The sequence below is a fragment of the Grus americana genome, chromosome 4, assembly GCF_028858705.1.
Source record: "Grus americana isolate bGruAme1 chromosome 4, bGruAme1.mat, whole genome shotgun sequence".
Taxonomy (NCBI): Eukaryota; Metazoa; Chordata; class Aves; order Gruiformes; family Gruidae; genus Grus; species Grus americana.
The window spans coordinates 71,001,623-71,020,035 of record NC_072855.1 but is presented as its reverse complement, the minus strand read 5'-3'; the positions used below and the strand labels follow the sequence as shown (position 1 = coordinate 71,020,035).

At 36.9% G+C, this 18,413-nt stretch overlaps 1 long non-coding RNA gene across 1 annotated transcript; it reads right to left on the bottom strand.

The window, feature by feature from the left end:
* Nucleotides 1-11,909: 11,909 nt before the first annotated feature.
* LOC129206126 (uncharacterized) lies at nt 11,910-18,345 on the bottom strand. Its single transcript, XR_008577008.1, has 4 exons — nt 18,303-18,345; nt 15,761-15,835; nt 12,362-12,468; nt 11,910-11,989 (listed from the first exon to the last, which is right to left on the bottom strand). It is a non-coding gene; the product is annotated as an uncharacterized LOC129206126 (long non-coding RNA).
* Between the last annotated feature and the right edge of the window lie 68 nt (nt 18,346-18,413).

Below are 18,413 nucleotides of genomic sequence, written 5' to 3'. Positions count from 1 at the left end.
ACAAAATAGGTTGAGAATATTACCAACTATTAGCTGCCTGCAGTCAGCAGCGGCTCATGTTCCCCGGGGTCATCAGCAATTCAGTTCCTCAAACAGCGCTGGGAGGTGTGTGTGCGGGGGGTGGTGGTGGAAAATGAGACTGGGCTTTAATTACTGACTTCAGGTATTTCTACTAGGCAGGAAATGTCTATTTAGTTGCTGACTGCAGTTGCCCTCATCTAAATAGAGCAGGAGGAAGAGAAAGAAGAGATTTGGAAGGTGTTCCTCTCAAGACAAAGAGTGGAACAGATGAGAAGGAAGAAGTAAAGCTGCCTGCACCCTACCTCTAGAGGAGCTGAGCTGCTGCCAGCTCATGAGAGTACTAACTCATAAGCCAAAACTAACATGGTGTTCTCAAAGAGTTTAAAAAACATACGTGTTTCCATGTGCATCTAACAGCCATGCTCCTACTGTTTCCTCATTAAGAAAGAACATGAGACAATTGTATCTTGTTAAGAAAGGTTTTCTTCATAACACGTGCCACGTACATTTTGGTGATGCCTGTCATAAATGGTTATTACATTATGCTCTGTTCATCAATGTTTGTAGTTTTATTAAGCTATGAGAAGAGGTCAGCTGGCTTTTTGTTGTCACTATTGACAGTAATAAGCATTCACTGTATCGATGAATGAAATTAATGTATGTGATGAACAATGAGTTTCTGCTAAAAATACAATTCTTACTTGCTGTTTCTCTGTTATTACTTTCCCAAACTGCAAACAACATCAGTCATTGAAGACAAACTGCTGTGCTATGACAGAAAATATATGCTTGCCTTACAGTCATGTTTTTCTTCTTTTATAATGGACATTATTCATAATGGAAATAGTAAATCTTAATGACTGGTTTCAAGAAATTTGGCATCAGACAAGTTCATATTTTATTCAATGTTTTAAGAATTGTTTTTCAGAAAAAAAAAATGGTATAGTAAATCAGACCTCAAGAAAATGATTCATCCATATAGATTCACAAGTTGTTCAGAGATGATCATTGTGACCATGAAGTTTGACCTCATGTACACCACAGGCTGCTGAATTGCTCCATTATCAAATTACAAATTTGAAGTAGTGGATACCGACAACTACGTGGTTTAACCAAGCCAATGGCAAATTTGCCATATATATAATGTGGGTGGTTTTGGGTTTTTTGTTTGTTTGTTGTGGGGTTTGTTTTTTTTTTTTTTTACATTGAAGCAAGACTAAGTCAGTCATAGCATCTCATTATTCATCTGTGTACTGGCATACCACCCTTTATCACCATTTTCCTTCCCCCTTTTCTTAACCATTAACAGTTATAGCCATAATGTCAAAATGGAAGCTCATATCTGTAACAAAAGAAAGGACCATCTAGTAGACAGAATATAAGACTATTCTGTAGCAGGTTTGTTGATAGGATTTACTTGGTGGGACTGTGTAAGTACACAGTAGTTTTGAAGCCATTAAATACCTAAAATTACAGAGATCATATAAAGTGTGTTTAGATTTTTCCCCAAAAGGGCTTTTTAATCTAATGTGTTAATCTTTCTCTTCTACTACTTTTTCTCATTATTGAGCTGAACAGAGCACAAGTGCCAGACTGGAAATTACAATGTTTTCTCCCGCACATAACAATATCAATAGTCAGGGATAAAAGAATACCCTTCTTGGCATATTAAATCATTAAAAGAAAACAAAAACATGAAGTATATAATAATCTAATACACCAGTGTTATGCCTTCGAACAGCAAAAGGAAAACTGATAAAATGACTGGAGTCTGGAGGAGGATTTTCTTAAAATTAGGAAAGTGTCAATAATCAAAGAGAAGAAAGGCAGAGCTACTGTAACAACATATCTCATGCATACCTGGCTCTTGTAACATACATCCTTAAATTTGCTTTAGGTTTTTGACATAATTTATTAGGAAAATTAGGCACCTCAAAACAGGATTAACGAGAGAAGACAGGGAGCTGCTGAACCTAGCACAGCAGTACAGGTGGCTGTTTAAACTGAATCCCTCTTCAGGACACACAGGTTTGCATTACACAGAGATACCTTCATAAACCTGGGGTTCAGAGCTGGGATTTAATGCACTTGGCATAGGCACAAATGCTTTTTATTTCAAAGTTTTTCAGTTGTATGTATATATATCTCCCCTTCTATCAAAGGATTTTATGGTTAAAGCGCTTAGAACTCATTTGGAAATCACAGTTCAATTCTTTTCTCTAAGAGGATTTAAAACCTTTTACCTTCTACAGAGCATAGAGTCCAGGCAGGGTACTGGGGATGCGATGACCTGTCTCATCCTCCTGAAACTCTTCCACTTTGCGGTAAGCCATTAGATGTCTGCTCATCCAGGAATAGCACTGCGAATATTAACAACAAGGTGCTCATCAGAGAAGGTAGACTGCTGATCCTATCCAACTACATATTGTATATCTATGAATAATTTTCACACAGTAATATTGAACTAGACTTCCTAAATATAAACTTAATGAGTGGTATTTAAGCAATGGCAAGAAATGGCAATAGGATTATTATGAACAGATTTTATTTGTATGGAATATTTTAATGAATGGGCCACTCCTCTTCCTTTCTTCCCTTCTTGCTTTTGAAAATATTTGCATTCTTAATAATAGAAAAAATAGTAACGATAACTCCATGTGATTCTTGTCACTATAGCATAGGTTTGTTTTGTATAATGGTTTTACTCAGCATGGGAGAAAGAAGATTGATTAATTAATTGCATACTAGCACGTTAACAGTGGTATATACGATGATACACTGGTCTAGTTAATGCTGTGCTTACATCCCAGCCTTTGCAACTTTACTTACATGGCAATTCCCACTGAACAGTTGAAGAAATTATTTCTTGTTTGGAATAAGTCAAGAGAAGTAGCTAGAAGATAAAAATGATGAACAACGTGACCCTGAAAGAAAGGAACTATCAGTAGGATGATCTCTTTATTGTAATCTAAACTGGAAGTGGAGAGGACAGATACCCTCATCATTTGTTAATTAAATTTGAGAAATTACAACACAATAACATATGGAAGTGAAACAGCATTTAAAAGAAGATATTTACCTTGACTGTTCTGCTGAACGTTTATTTTTCATGAGATAATCGAATTGGAATTAAATTTATTCACCTAACTATAGTCTTTGCATGAAGTTATATTTATAAATTGCACTTACAATTTGAGTCCATTAAGGTGGTTTTAAAAAAATTTAGCTCTTGAACGGATGCAAAACCACACACAGTTTAAAATAAATAGACAATGTTAAAATACTCATTCACTTCTTTAGCCAAAACAAGGACTGATGATGCTAAGAAAAGTAAGCAGTGATTATAACAGTAGAGAAGTGGAATGTGAGCAAGAATCAAAAGTTAAACTTGAATTTTATTGTCTGCCTTGTAGATTGTTTTAGCTTTTTAGGCATCTGTGTCTCTGTAACCAATTTCCAGAAGCATTCCATGAGGATCAGGGTTCCAAAAAGAAAATTAAAATGCTTGAGAACACAACTGGAACACAATTTGCTACTTGGAAATTATAAAAACATTCAGAATTCTTCTCTCACTTTTCGCCAAGTAATAACGCAGACTAATAACTTAAATCTAGTCACCACATGCTGCCTCTGAACACATTTATTCAGCATTAACATGATTTGACGTAAGATGGTTAATATAAATTTACCTTTCTGTGAAAATGAAATCTGCTCTGGGTTTGACATACTTACACATGCAGCACCTCTCCACGTGAAACTGCCATTTCAAGACCACTTGTACGTATCCCTCTGTAAAATGTGATTGAACAAATTCTTTCCTGCTTCACTTCAGTAAACTCCCGCTTGATGGAAATTCTTCTGCTGAAACTAGCAGAAAATATTTGCCTACAGCTTTTTATGTAAGCATGTCTTCTGTCTAATTACAAGACATTTATAAGTTATAGAAGCGTACGATACAATACCTCTCGTATTTATGAGTAATACATCTGCAATGATAATCATTTTTTGTCCAAAATATCAATGATCATCAAAATTTTAAGTAAAACCGTAATATCATATAGAAACAGTTACTAAACTGCCGACATTTACAAAGATCACCATATCGTTGCTATTTTGTGGAAATATAACCTTGTGAGGAACCAGAAAAAAAAAAAACCTCTCCCTTTTGTCATGTAATGAGCATAGTTCACATAAATGTGCTACTTGTTCTTGTTAGCAAGTTGCTAATACTAAAGAAACCAAATAATGACAGGCTGAAAAATCTCATAGCTTACACAGCATTATTTGCACATGCATTTTCAGCAGTATGTACGTATCTCCTGAATATGAGACCTCTGTGGCAGATTTGAAATATTCCTAGTAGTGCTTAACAATGCTGAAAGCTTGCAGGACTGCAGAGACTACTTGTAGAGAAGGCTCGTTCTCATCAAGAACTCCAGAAAACAAAAATTAATTTTGAAAACAGTGATCAAACAACCCCTCCCTTGAATCAGCAAATAAAAGAGCAAAATAATCGGCAGGCAGGCAAATCACTCATCACCTTTATCACCGGAAGAGTAGAGGTAGCCTGAGGGATGACTGGTGATCACCTCAGGTTTCGCAGAGCAGCGGGGAACTTCACCCACTTTTCTGTTCAGCAGGAAAACGACATTTTGTAGCTTGGCAACTTCCTTGCTTAACTCAGAGCTAACTCTTCCATGTCAAAATGACTGCAAGTGCTGGAAATGAAAGAGCAGAAGCAGCTCAGTGTAACAGTACGTGCACAAAAATCCATATGGTTTGGCACTGTGGTTCTTTTGTTGTTGTGTTTCTTTTTATAAACGTTGCCTATAGATACAAAGCTAACAGGCTTTGGGTCATGGAATTACACCTTAGAAAACACTTGTGGGACCCTCCAATGTTGGGGGTTTTTTGCATGGAAACTGGCATCAAATACTGTCTGCTGACATGCTCAAGCTGCCCTTTGAAACAGAGAAGCACATCCTAAGAAAGTGTCCCCAGGTGAGGAACCAAACCTGCCATTGCTTTTCCAGGAGCCACAGATCAAAGCAAACAAACAAATCCCACACCTTCGTAACCCCTGTTTAAGCCCTACTTTGGTAAGCCCTTGTTACACTTTTGGTACTTCGTGAGCATAAAGAAGATAATAATGATAACTGCATTTCAGTTAAGTAGAGATCATTAAGCAAGTGAATGATGCAAAAAATTATTAGTTTCTTTTGATTAAATCCCCAAAATTTTGCTTTGCTGAGATGATCTATCATAGGTGGAAAATAATCCTAATAATTTTTCATCTAGTAGATCTGAATGCAGGGAGGATGCTTTTGTTGTAACCCCTATAACCGAAGATTAACTTTTTCCTTTTTTTTTTTTTTTTTTTTTGTAAATGCAGGGATAAGAGAAATTATCATCAATACATTCTTTGGCACTTGGAAAGAGCTCTGTTCCTTATGCAAATCCCTGTGATCAATTTGTAACAGGAAAGAGAAGAAAGGAACAGAAAACCACAGTCAAGTGCCATTAACAGGTGTGTAAAGACTCAAGAGACACGACGAATGAAGATCTGTCTTTCAACACCGGTTTTGAGACATTCTGAGTTTGCACTACATGCATCAATTCTGTTTCTACTCTGAAGTAACTTCACACAGTGATTGTTAATAAGTCATGCTTAAACCCAGTAAATTCTTGGAAGAACAAGACTTCTTAAGTATTGTTACAAATGGATGAAATAAAGATCACGTTATAAAATAAACAAAAAACCCCCAGAAATTACTTTAAGGAGACATTATGGTCCTCCTGTATGGAGGCCGAAGTTTATAATTTTCCATAAAATATGGTTCATTTGTTTAAAATTGAAATGGAAGAATTAAATATAAAACTGTAAAAACCATTAGCACAGGACAAAATGAAATAAATTAGAAACACAAATTAGTATAGATGTTCCATCTTTAATTCATTCTAGTTCTTTTGTCTTCTTTTGGTATAATACACCTTGGACAAAACATTAGCTTAATTTTGGAATTTACTGGCTTAAAAGGTTTTCATCAGGACGTTTTCACGAGCTAAACAGAGAAATTTATGTTGAATTATCACTGCTTTATCTGAAACTTTTTTTTAGCAAACTCCAAGGCAGTAATGACTTCCAAAAATTTATGCGAGCGTGTTTAACCGTACCAGCGGTATAGGCTGTGCAAGAGTAACAGCAGTCTCTATAGGAGTCTCTGTTCCACCATGCTGTGCATTGTAAAGTGAAGCCAAAGTGCATAAACTTAATGGAGGGGAAAGATGATCATGTGCTAATACTTTCCCCTTTCTCAGTATGCAACCATCAACAGTCCTCTTGCAAAAGAAGGAGGAACTGAAGTCAACACTGTAAGATGAGCTTAGTCGTACCTTTATGTGACATAGTCCCGTGAATAATTTATGTATCAGACACAGATCTCGGAGATGTTAATCTTTCACAGAGCAGCAGTCAGAGCCCACATGGAGCCTGCAATCATCATCTCATGAGCCACATGGCACAGCTGCCCTACTGAAACCACAGAGAACGAGGCAAGGAGTCGGCTTCGCTGCCAGCATTTTCCTGGCACAGGAAGGTGAAGAGGGCCGAGAGCAGTATTTAGGCAAACGGATTCCCCAGTTTTGGCTCACGTCCTGCACAACCTGCCTGTCTCCTGTAGATCTCTGTTCATGGCATGTTTGAGATGCCATGTTACCTTCCCTCTTCCATCACAACAAGCGAATTAATTGTGTATGGTAAGTCATACAAGGATAGTCAAAAATCAGTTGTCAGCTTCACTCTAAGAATATTAGTGACTCAACGGCGCTACAGTTGACATTAGCACTGTGATTGGCCACAGACCTTTCTGGTGAAACTTTCCAGCTTGCCTTTTCATCTGGAAATAGAAATCAGATGTATAGCAATTTAGTGAAAAAAGCAACATTCAAAAATGAATATTCCCCATAAAAATATCCACACACACCCCACCCCTTTTTTTTTCCAGGACAGCTTTCATCAGTTAATAATATCAATATAAGGAAAAAAATTACCAGGTTTAAGGAACTGTGAAAATGCACTACATGTTGTCAATCTTTAAGGGAAGGATTTTCAGGCAGCAAGTAATCTAAAAGTCAGCAATAGCTCAATGCTACCTAATATTCATATTAATTTAGTGTCGCTATATAATTATTATGTGGCTACTTAATTGCACATCACATGAATCATTTTACAAGGAAATATTTTTTTATAGTTGCATGCCACGCTGCAAAAAGTACATAATCAGTATGCAATAAGGGCATGTTTCCAGGATGCAATGCTTGTATTTAAGAAGCAAATAGATATGATCATTAGACTTCTGGCCTTGAAGAAGAATAGAGAATAAATAATTCTTCAGTTATTATTAAACATTCATTTCTAGATTAGGAGATTATACTGAGTGTTTTTATGACACAGGGAGGTTACAGTCATGCTAATTTTAAAAAAATAATTTAAGAAATTATGACAGAACTATTTAAAATTGTTGCAATTATATGATTATTCTTTGGTGCAAAATGATAAGTCTTCATACTAATAGTGATGAAAAAGCCTGAAATTAAGACAAGTGAGAAAAAGAAAAGCAAACATGAAAATACTCTAAATGGGTGGGGGAAATGATTAAATAGGTTGACAGTATGAGAGTACTACCTTAATGAAGTCCAGCAAGTTTGCAGTCATCTCTTATCTACAAGAGCACCTTGATGTATGTGACCAAAACAGTGTAGCATTTTGTGCTTCAGTTCAAAATACAATGTTACAGCAGGAAAGTGACCTTTTTAAAGCAGGAACAGGCTGGGGATAGCAAGGGATCATCCTTTTATAGAACTATCACTGTTCTGTTCTTTAAATTTAAAAACCTCATCTTCAGCTACCTAAGCAAACCTGTAAAAGGATATTCCTTGACATCATCCCAACTGAACATTAGCAGAAACTGAACTGGAAGCTGTATAATAACAACACTCTTAATTAGACCTCCTCTTGATGAAACTGGAGGACTGAACACACTAGCTAATCCTTACCAAAGTGCAGACTGGAACATAAGATCTAAAAATCCCACCTTTCTCTTGCTGTCAATGAATGTTTGGGAAAACTACTACAAGTCTTGAAACAACATTCCACAAATATATACCCCAAAGTCACATTAGATTAGAATTTACATCTTGTAAAGTGGGACGTGTGTACATCCTTCTCACTTGAAAAGATATCCACTGACTCCTCATGTTTCCTTCCACTTATGTGACACTGAAATAAAACCACAGCAAAGCACGGCAGCAGTAATACGCGTTGAAAGGTACCAAAACACATCTTTTACATTATGTAGGTACTAACAGCAATAGGAAATATAAAAGCAAAAGTGATATTCAGCATGTAATTCTCATATCAGCAGACTTATTTTAAGAAGTACTAATGTGCAAAGATGATGACTTTTATCTATTTAATTTAGGAAATCATAAAAATAAGCCTGACTCAAATATTCTCACCTTAAGTAGCTTTATTTTCCACCAACGCTCAAAGAGACATTTAAAATCCATTCACAGCAACAGAATTATTTAGACAAAGCTGACTAAAATAAGCAATTTGGAAAATGAAAATCATATAGTGAAGATTTAAAAACTAGAGCCATTGTTATTTACATTAAATAAATCATCAGGATTAGTAGTGCCTTTTTTAAATTTAGGCTTTTCTCATAGAATTTATAAACATACAAAAGCATAAGGTCAATCTGTAATCTAGAAAATACAGAAAGATGGTATCTGTTGCTTGTGTTCATCAGGTTTTATTTTAAGGTAACATATAGGTCATAGGTCTTACTGCCAATATAATTTCTTGGACACAGTGGAGATACTACCTGATGCCTGAGCAGCATTAAAAAGCCTCTGAAGTCTGAAGAGCGCTCCCCTTGAAGCACGCACCGTGATGTGCCTTAGAGCTGGTATCCTAATTGCAGCAGAAATGGTGCTCAATAGACCCTGAGGTCACAACAGATATAATTTTTATACCAGAAAAACTTTCAGCTATACCTTAAAACTAACTTTCAGGTATTTGTAACTACTTCCGTGATACCCTGTGGTAACAAACATGCTACGCAAATATAAGACACAGGGAGAAAAGGTTTCCTAAAACTCATGGGTTTATGCATCAGTACATAGCACGCGTTAACTTCTTACATTTGATGGTAGACTGCTACTTCATTGAATTAATGAAGGGCTGAGATTAAGTATCAGAACCTATATATTAAGTCTGTAATTCAGAGACACAAATTATGCCCATGCTGATGCTCCATGCTTGATCTCAACACAAACCTGTCAGGGTGCCACCAGCAAGGCGATCTGAGTAGGAGCTGAGGGACCTCAAAACAGAAATAACTAAACACAGAAAAGCTATCACCAGGACAGCGTTACGTGTAGCACACTTTCACGTGAATTAATCCTGGAACTGGAAGAAGAGAACGAGGGCTATGGAAGAACTACAGACAGCAATGCTCAACAAGTACAAGAAGAAAACTGCGGCTCTGATAGCAAATCTAAGTGAATCACACTGAAGGCAATGACAAATAGATTTCCCTCCTGGTTTGTAAAGGCAGTCATGGTTAACTTTTGTTAGTGGTACACTTTTGTTTCCTTTTCTTTTCTTCTAAAAAGCATTCAAGTCTGTGGGCCAAATTCCATTCCTGTTTAATTTTTATGTCACCACTTTTGGAGTACCGTTATGAATGGACCCATCACTATTCTGGGTTTTTTCTCCTATTTTAAACTATAATTCCTTAATATAAAAATATTAAGCACGATGTTTTTCAGCATGAGAAAGATGCAGGGAATATACTTAAACTTCTTAATTTAATGAGGGATGAATAGAACTCTGGGTGATCACGAGAGTAACAGTCCTGGCAAGATTCCTGTAGAGCAAAATAGACAGGGACGCTTAAAGTGTGCAGGAGATTACATAAAGGAAACCGGATGACTGAGCTTCTAACTTTTATCACATGGTTTTCAGATCAGACAAGTGAAGAAAAGTGAAACCAAGTCTGAAATTATGTGACAACTGTCAAAATATAACTTTACATCTTCAGGTTAAATAGATACTATACAGGTATTTATACACACTTATTTATAGATATAGCGTTAAGACACAAACATGCACTTAGACAACACGTTTTTGAATTCAACGATACTTTTCTGCAAAGCTATCATGAATATATCCACATTTGTCAAAAAAGGATAAACAAGATCTTTATATTTTTACTATCTTTAGAGCATGAAATAATTTAATATTACTAAATATTCTATCAGATCTTGATTAACAAATACTAAAAACATATTAAGCCCTCTAATGCTCTCAAAGTCACTAAAAATGCATACAGAATAACATACCTAAATAGTAAAAAACACTGAAATAAAAGAAAAATCTGTAGTTGCAGCTTGACATTTTTACTTATTCTGTTAATTTATCTCTGTTCTAATTTGCTGGTTTACATATTTCAATAGTAATTTCTAGCAAAACCTCAAAACCTTTTTTTTAACCAAGAATTAAAATGTATTAACCAAAAGCAACTATAACCAAGTTACCACGGTCATAAGTTTTTGCTTAGACTGTATTTTGTTACAATAGATCATTATGCTGAAATCAGAATGTTTCATATAATCAAATATTTTCATTTAGCATCCAATTTCCAAAGGAAAAAATAAAATAAAATAGGAAGAAATAGGCAGATTTGTTGGACCTCAAGTCAATATTTTCAAAACAGTTTGCGTGAAAAGCAATTTGATATTGATAATTTCTACAACTCCAGTTTTTATTTCACTCAGACCTGAGGGCTGATTTTTAAAGTGTTTATTTCCTTTCCAAGTGGAACATGATGATCCAGCCACACACCTTTGGAGCTCGTTGTTTCCACGGAGTAGTGATTCAACTGAACTGCCACTGTACATTTGGATGCCAAATGCACAACAGCAGAATTTATTGCTAGATACTGAGATTACTCTTTATTTGAAATTTTTGTTTAATCTTTCTGAATTTCTTGGTTACTTCGAGATGGGACATTTTGCCAACTTCACAAGGTCAATAAAGCATCTTTTATGACCATTGTTAAAAAAATAAATAAATCATGCTTTGGAATAAAAAAAGAACAGAGTTACCCACACATCGATAGAAGAAATCTCAAGAGTACCGATGTGAATCCATCAAATGGACAGATTAATGAATTATTTTCCATTAGATCATTTTTTTCCCCAAACAACACTGACCAGATTCAGAACTGTACTAAACACATTCAGGTCAGGCAGTAAAACAGCATGATACCAACTTGCAGGAACTCTGGAGCTACTGCATTTTCAGATAAGCATCATTTCTATAAAAGAAAAAGTAGCTCTCACCTAATTATGGTCATTTCTAATCCCTAGATGTCTCTAATCTTAGTTGGATGTTTGTTCATTCTACACCCGTGCTGTGAGAAACCTTTTCACTAAATAATACTGTATTTTAAATTAACTTTCTCCTTATCACTGGCCAGAGAATGTATCTTCCATCATGAATATCCTATGTATTATCTAATCCACAAGCGTCATAAATCCTTACCAGTCGCTGGACATTAAAAGACCAGTTTTAAAATATCCTGTTAAGTAGACCTCATAGAATGATGTCTTAGGCAAGTATCTTAATTAAAGAAAATATCAGAACAGCGACTTTTATTAGCTCAAAACTTCTTGCAGTTCGTGATGTGCTTTTGTAGTGTCTTTTGAAACAATGTTGCCCTCTAGCTCTCACAGAATGAAATATAAAATAAAATAATTTTTAAAAGCACATCACGTGACTTGGGAGACACCAATCCATCTTGGAAGTTGTCTGTGTATTTCTTATTCGGGTGAAATCCTTGGCCTCACTGGGAGTTTTCAGCTCTAACAGAATCAGCACTTCGGTCAACATCCTCAGAGGCTGATGAATGAAATAAATTAAATCATTTAAATCTTCACCAATACAAAAGAGATATTATAGTATGGTGTATGCCTTCACTATTTCTTCTAAAAGTTTTTTTTGAAAATATGGTATTTCAACTATGAGGTAAATACATGCTGAGTGGTCTCCTAGGGTATGAAAACCCAAGTTATGAAGTACCTGGAGAACTCAAATGTTAAAAAAATTGGTTCCTTCATAAGTACCTTTGAATTTAAATGGGTTTGAATAATAATCAAAAAAAGAATGTTTCATCTGAAAAGACAAATAATAACCTAAAGACCTGTCAGAATCATACTCCACTTCTAAGGGGAAAATACAGTCCTTCTCAAACTGATCAAAGGCATCACTTACGTGGTAAACTTGCTGCGGTTCACTTCATAGAAAGAATGGATCTGAGCCCCCAGAGTAGGACAGTGGACATACTGCTAATTCACATTCCTTAGTTCACGAATAGTGTTCTGTGAATTTAAGAAAGAGAATTAGCTACAGATATTTTAGGAAACAGATTTTTTTGTTTTGTTGTGGTTTGTTTGGGGTTTTCTTGTTGTGGTGTGTCTTCCTCCCCATATTTGAACTTGGTTGAAATTTCTTTTGAGCATCTTCTGTCTCATCTCCTGAACATCTGCTCAGGACTTTATTAGTACTGACGAATAAGAAATCTGTTGTACAATAGATTTAAGAACTTGTCCTGAAGAACGTTCAGGATGGCAAGAACTCAAAAGCCTACAGCATTGGGCACCAAATCCATTACAACTTTTGTTCAAGTTACTTTCCTGAAGTCATCTGTGGTGCAGCGACCGAGCCTCTGCGCTACAGTAAGCGGAGGAGGAAAGGACCCCTCTTCTGCAGTGCTGGCACTTCAGCATAATCTCTTACTTGTGAAGAGTACTCAGATGATAATGGCAGTGAGTTTATCTATTTCCCTGACTGTATAACTTCTTGAGAACAGGCCTCCAGAGCAACTACCCTTCTTCATGGAAAAAGCTGATTTTTCTTGTTAGAACTTGCCTAAATATATACACATGTAATTTCCAGAGTATGAACTTAAGAAACTGAAGACATCAGTGAGTTCTTTTTTTAAACTGTCAGTTATTGGGAGAGTCACTGCATAAATTACAAAGTACAAGTTTTTCTAGTATGAAAGCTGAAGAGTCCTAATTCAGGTTTTAATTCCATTGTACTGCAAATGGCAGACTCCCTCATTATCTCATTTGTTGCACGTCTTTGTTGATGTCAATCAAAGAAAAAGAATTTCAAAAAAAATCCATAGGATATTAATTAATCTATTTTAACCACATTTAAAGCAAAAGGAAATATGTTTTAGTTCCCATATTTATTGACCAGTGAGAAGAAGAACTTCCAATTAGGCTCTAATCTTGCTGTGCCAGATTCATATTCTGGTTAAGGGAGAAGAGCTTCTTGCTCTTTGGGTCTTTAGAAGAAAAATAAATGCAGTAAAACTGTAATAGTAAGAAAGATACTGCAAACATACACATCTAGAAAACTTGCTGTTTCTCTGAGAGCAGCACGCGTAATTTAGAAGTACAATTAAAAACTATTTGCCTATCAAAGTCAGACTAATAAAGGAATACATACTGGTTGACTTAACTTTGTTCTGAGGGTCTTTTCATTTATTGACAGACTCTTACTTTTTAAAGTTAAACACTTTTAGACGTTTTCTTGATTTCTCTAAATTCCCACCGTCATCATTGTCATGAGACCAGCTGTGAGGTACGTTTATACTGATTTGTTACTTCTAATTAGTAAATAAGAGAACAAAAAAAAGGATCTTTGTGTTAAGGTAATTCTTTCATATGTAAAATAAAACAGCACTGAAAAAGGGAAGGTTATTCTTTAAGATTATCTAGAAACACTAACAAAGGTCTTTATTGTAATAATGCAGAGCCACAACTTTAACTTTCTGTAAACAGTTTCCATATTCACTGACTTGACCCTAGAACTCTGCAAGAGTTTAACATCTTGTCGTGGTTTAGGCCCAGCCGGTAGCTGGGTGCCACGCGGCCGCTCACTCACCCCTCCCCCAGCGGGATGGAAGAGGAGAAGTATAACAAAAGGCTTGGGTCGAGATAAGGACAGGGAGAGATCACTCACTAATTATCGGCACGAGCAAAACAGACTGAATGTAGAGAGGAGATTCATCTAATTTATTACTAGGCAAAACAGAGTAGAGCAATGAGAAAATACAATCAAGTCTTAAAACACCTCCCCCCACCCCTCCCATCTTCTCGGGCTCAACTTCACTCCCGGCTTCAACCTCCTCCCCCCTCAGCGGCACAAGGGGGCAGGGAATGGGGGTTGCGGTCAGTTCAGCACACATTGTCTCTGCCGCTTCTTTGTCCTCAGAGGGAGGACTCCTCTCAACATTCCCCTGCTCCAACATGGAGTCTCTCCCACGGGCTACAGTCCTTCACGAACCGCTCCAGCGCAGTCTCTCCCACAGGGTGCAGACCTTCAGGAGCAGACTGCTCCAGCGTGGGGTCTCTCCCACAGGGTCACAAGTCCTGCCAGCAAACCTGCCCTGGCGTGGGTTCCCCTCTTCACGGGTCTACCGGTCCGGCCCGGACTTGCTCCAGCGTGGGCTTCCCACGGGCCGCAGCCTCCTTCAGGTGCCTCCACCTGCTCCAGCGTGGGGTCCTCCACGGGCTGCAGGTGGAATCTCTACACCCCCTCATCCTTCCTCCATGGGCTGCAGGGGGACAGCCTGCCTCACCATGGTTTTCACCACGGGCTGCAGGGGGATCTCTGCTCTGGTGTCTGGAGCGCCTCCTCCCCCTCCTTCTTCACTGACCTTGGTGTCTGCAGAGTTTCCCACATCTTCTCGCTCCTCTCTCCGGTTCCAAAAGGGTTTTTTATCTCTTTTGTTTTCCTTCTTAAATATGTTATCACAGAGGCGCTGATTGGCTTGGCCCTGGCCAGGGGCGGATCCATCTTGGAGCCGGCTGGCATTGGCTCTATCAGACACAGGGGAAGCTTCTAGCAATTTCTCACAGAAGCCACCCCTGTAGCCCCTCCCGCTACCAAAACCTTGCCACACAAAACCCAACACACATCTCAATTTGCTTTCCTTTCCTTGGGTATGGCTCCAAAAGATGATCCCTCTTATTTATTTCAACACAAGAATTTTCCCCTCCTCCCTGGATAGTTTAATACACCTAGGATTTACATTTCAAACCTCTTTACTCATGAAAGTAAGGGAATGCAATAAAAATATGAGGCGCTTTTTTTTCCTAATTGCCCCTCAGATTTATGCAAATTTGCATCTCTACTTAGCTATTCATTGAGCATCTGGAAAAAGTCAAGTCTGTTAACTTTTATAAAATCAGACATTCTTCCCTTTATTTTCTCTCGTCAACATCATATACTTAAGAAATGCTTCAAAGTTTGCTGTAGGCTAGTAAAACTATACATAGCTGTCCTTTTCACAGTAAAATGGAGTAAAGCAGCAAAAGAATAATCTACCAGAACAGATCTTGTTTACAAAGAATGGAGAAAAATATTGCCATTAAAGCAGAAGGCTTTAAAGAGAGACCAAGTAATTCAATAGTAACAGAAGTGATGAGAGGAAAAAAAAAGACACAAAAAACCCCAGCCACCCCAAAAAACAACAAGAAAAAACCACCCCACCACTTTTCTGTAAGGCATAACTACCCGGGGAGTGGAAATGCAGTACAAACTTTTAAAATATTTATTTTGCATCTGGGGAATAGCACATCAAATAAAAACACTTACATTCAATAGGAGCCATTTCCTCTCTACGAGAAATAGTACGCTGGCTTTTTTTCTTGCCAATCATCTGTTATTGTTCTGTCAGAGATAATAATACCAAAAACTATTGACAAAGTGAAGTCTCATACACTGAAGGCAAACGTTATGCAAGTACATTGCAAAGTTGATTTCTATGAATAAATCACCCATCCAGCAGGAGAAAGCGATGCTACGCTGACCTGCGTGCAACCTCACACCATCTACCCGCCTGCCCCATTCTCTTTTATGAGAACTGTTACAACAAACAGGTCCCTGCATGTAGCGATGGAATTTTTAAACAGGTGCTACATTTAGGCATGTTTTATTATGGACTCCGCGTTCTTATAAGAGATTCTTTAATTAAATTTGTAGAATATGTTAAAAAAGTTTTTTTTTTTTTTTGCCAGTAGTATTCAAAGCTGTTTAATCATTACCTCCAAGCTTGTGCTGAATTCTGTCAGAAAGACAAAGAAAAAAATACGACTGCATATTTGTCCCTTATAATCAATTTCTGCCCTTTTTGTGTTCACAGCCTTGAATATAGCTATACAGAAAGTTCTCAGAACTCTGAGTTCTTGGGATTTGAAAATGATACACGTGAATGTGGCTTATATGCCAACGTTTGTGCAGGGTTGAGCAATGGCAAACACACCCCTTGTGGAATAAAATATAATTCTTTTCAGAAACAAACAGCCAGCATAGACAAAGAAAAGAAAACATAAACCAGCAGGACTGGAATACAGTAGGAATTTCTGCTCTACAGAAAATTCTGGTATTAAAAAAACTCCAAAAACACAAACAAAAAAACCAACCCCAAACCCCCCCAAGAACACCCACAAAAACCCCAACAGTTGCAAGAACAAAAGTCTAATATTCTTAAAAAATGAGAATTTGGAAGGATAGGGAAGAGGCAAATGTAATTCAGCACTGCAGTAACATAAAAAATATTTCCCTTGTACTTTCTATAGTATAAACACATTGAATCCACACATTTGGACGGTAAGATATGATGTATATATTAGCATAAAATCAATTTAACCCAAAATGTCTGAAAGAGCATCACTGAAAGAAATTATTTCCACAACTTTGAAACTAAATACTGGAATATTTCACTTCATAAAAATATTTTGAAATTGAAATGTTCCTGAAATATTTACTGGTTTTTACAAAACAATTTTCTCTTGAAATTTTCTTTGTCTGGCCCCAGACAACAGCTATATTTCACCTTGCTATGTAAAAAACCCCAAAAAACAAAAAAAACAACAGGAGAAATACTAGATAATCATAGTTAGTATCCCGCCTTTAAAAAACATACTTTGAGATCACTTGCTGACAACGGATGCAAATGAAAGTTCACCGCATCCCAAATGGACCTATCTACAAACTGCTCAAAACTAGCTCCTCTAAAAAAAGCTGTGATGAGATTGGAGGGCAAATATCTTGAGCTGTATTTCAGAGAGAACAATATAAAATATTCTAAATGACCCCGCTTTAGTGACATCGTAGACGAATGGGATTTGAGAGTCACTTGTAGGTAAAGAGGCAGAAAAGACTTCTAGAATGGTGAATTGACCTTACTTCCTGCCTAGTCATTATTAGCTTACAGTGTGGTAGGACGATGACAGGAATAGCATCATATTTGGGCATGTAAAAGGATAAAGTGATAACATGATGGACGGACAACCATGCTTTTGTGGAGAGACATGCTTCAAACATGCTTTTCACAACATTGAGAATTGGTCATAATGACGGAGCATCACTGACAGAAATGTGTCCATCTTGTAATGAAAGGTTAAACATTTGAACAGAGATGAAGTAAAAATAAGTTTTCAGGGCTATGAATACTTCACAAGAAATTTGTATGCAAGCAGTTGAAAGAGAAGGAGCAACAGAAGATGAAACAGAGCAACAATCCAGAAAACTAATTCTAGCAGCATCTTTTGGAATCAGAGACAGAGAGGTCACAGCCACCAAGTCTAGGAAGGAAATTACATCACTGAAGATGCAAGATGATTAGGGTTTAGCTGTGAGTTTGCAAGTGTGAGCAAGGAAGAAACATCAAATCTTGAGATGCCAACGTGACAGAAATCAGCAAGATTCATATACGCAGATCAAAGTGCACGACCAGTCAAAGATGAAATCGAGATATCAGGCTTGAGTGGCCAGACAGGTAGATGGAAAATATCCATAACCTTTCAGAGGGAAGAGTGAAGACCATGAGTGTAAAGCTCAGGATCTCCACCCTGTTGGTAAAAAGTTTTGATTGATTGCTAGCTATTGTTTCAGCCTTTCCAAAGTACATGACGTAATAACCTAGTATGTTATTACTACTAATGTATTATAATAAGTTGTGAGGTTGCAGATTCAGAAGTCTAAAACCATCAAAAAATGTTGAAATATTGGTTAGTCATACAAGATTATATATTAAAAAGTATTTATGTATAATGTTACATTGGTTATATAGTTTCCACACTAATTTAATTACAGGAAGAGAAATGGAAAGTTGGTACAGAGAAAATCTACTTACATTAGCAAAACAACTTTAACTTCTGGAGATTGTGTAGTTCTGCAGTCTTGCAATAATTTCTTCTGACTTTTTTCCCCCTCCTATAAAATAAAGTATAATAAAAATAAACCA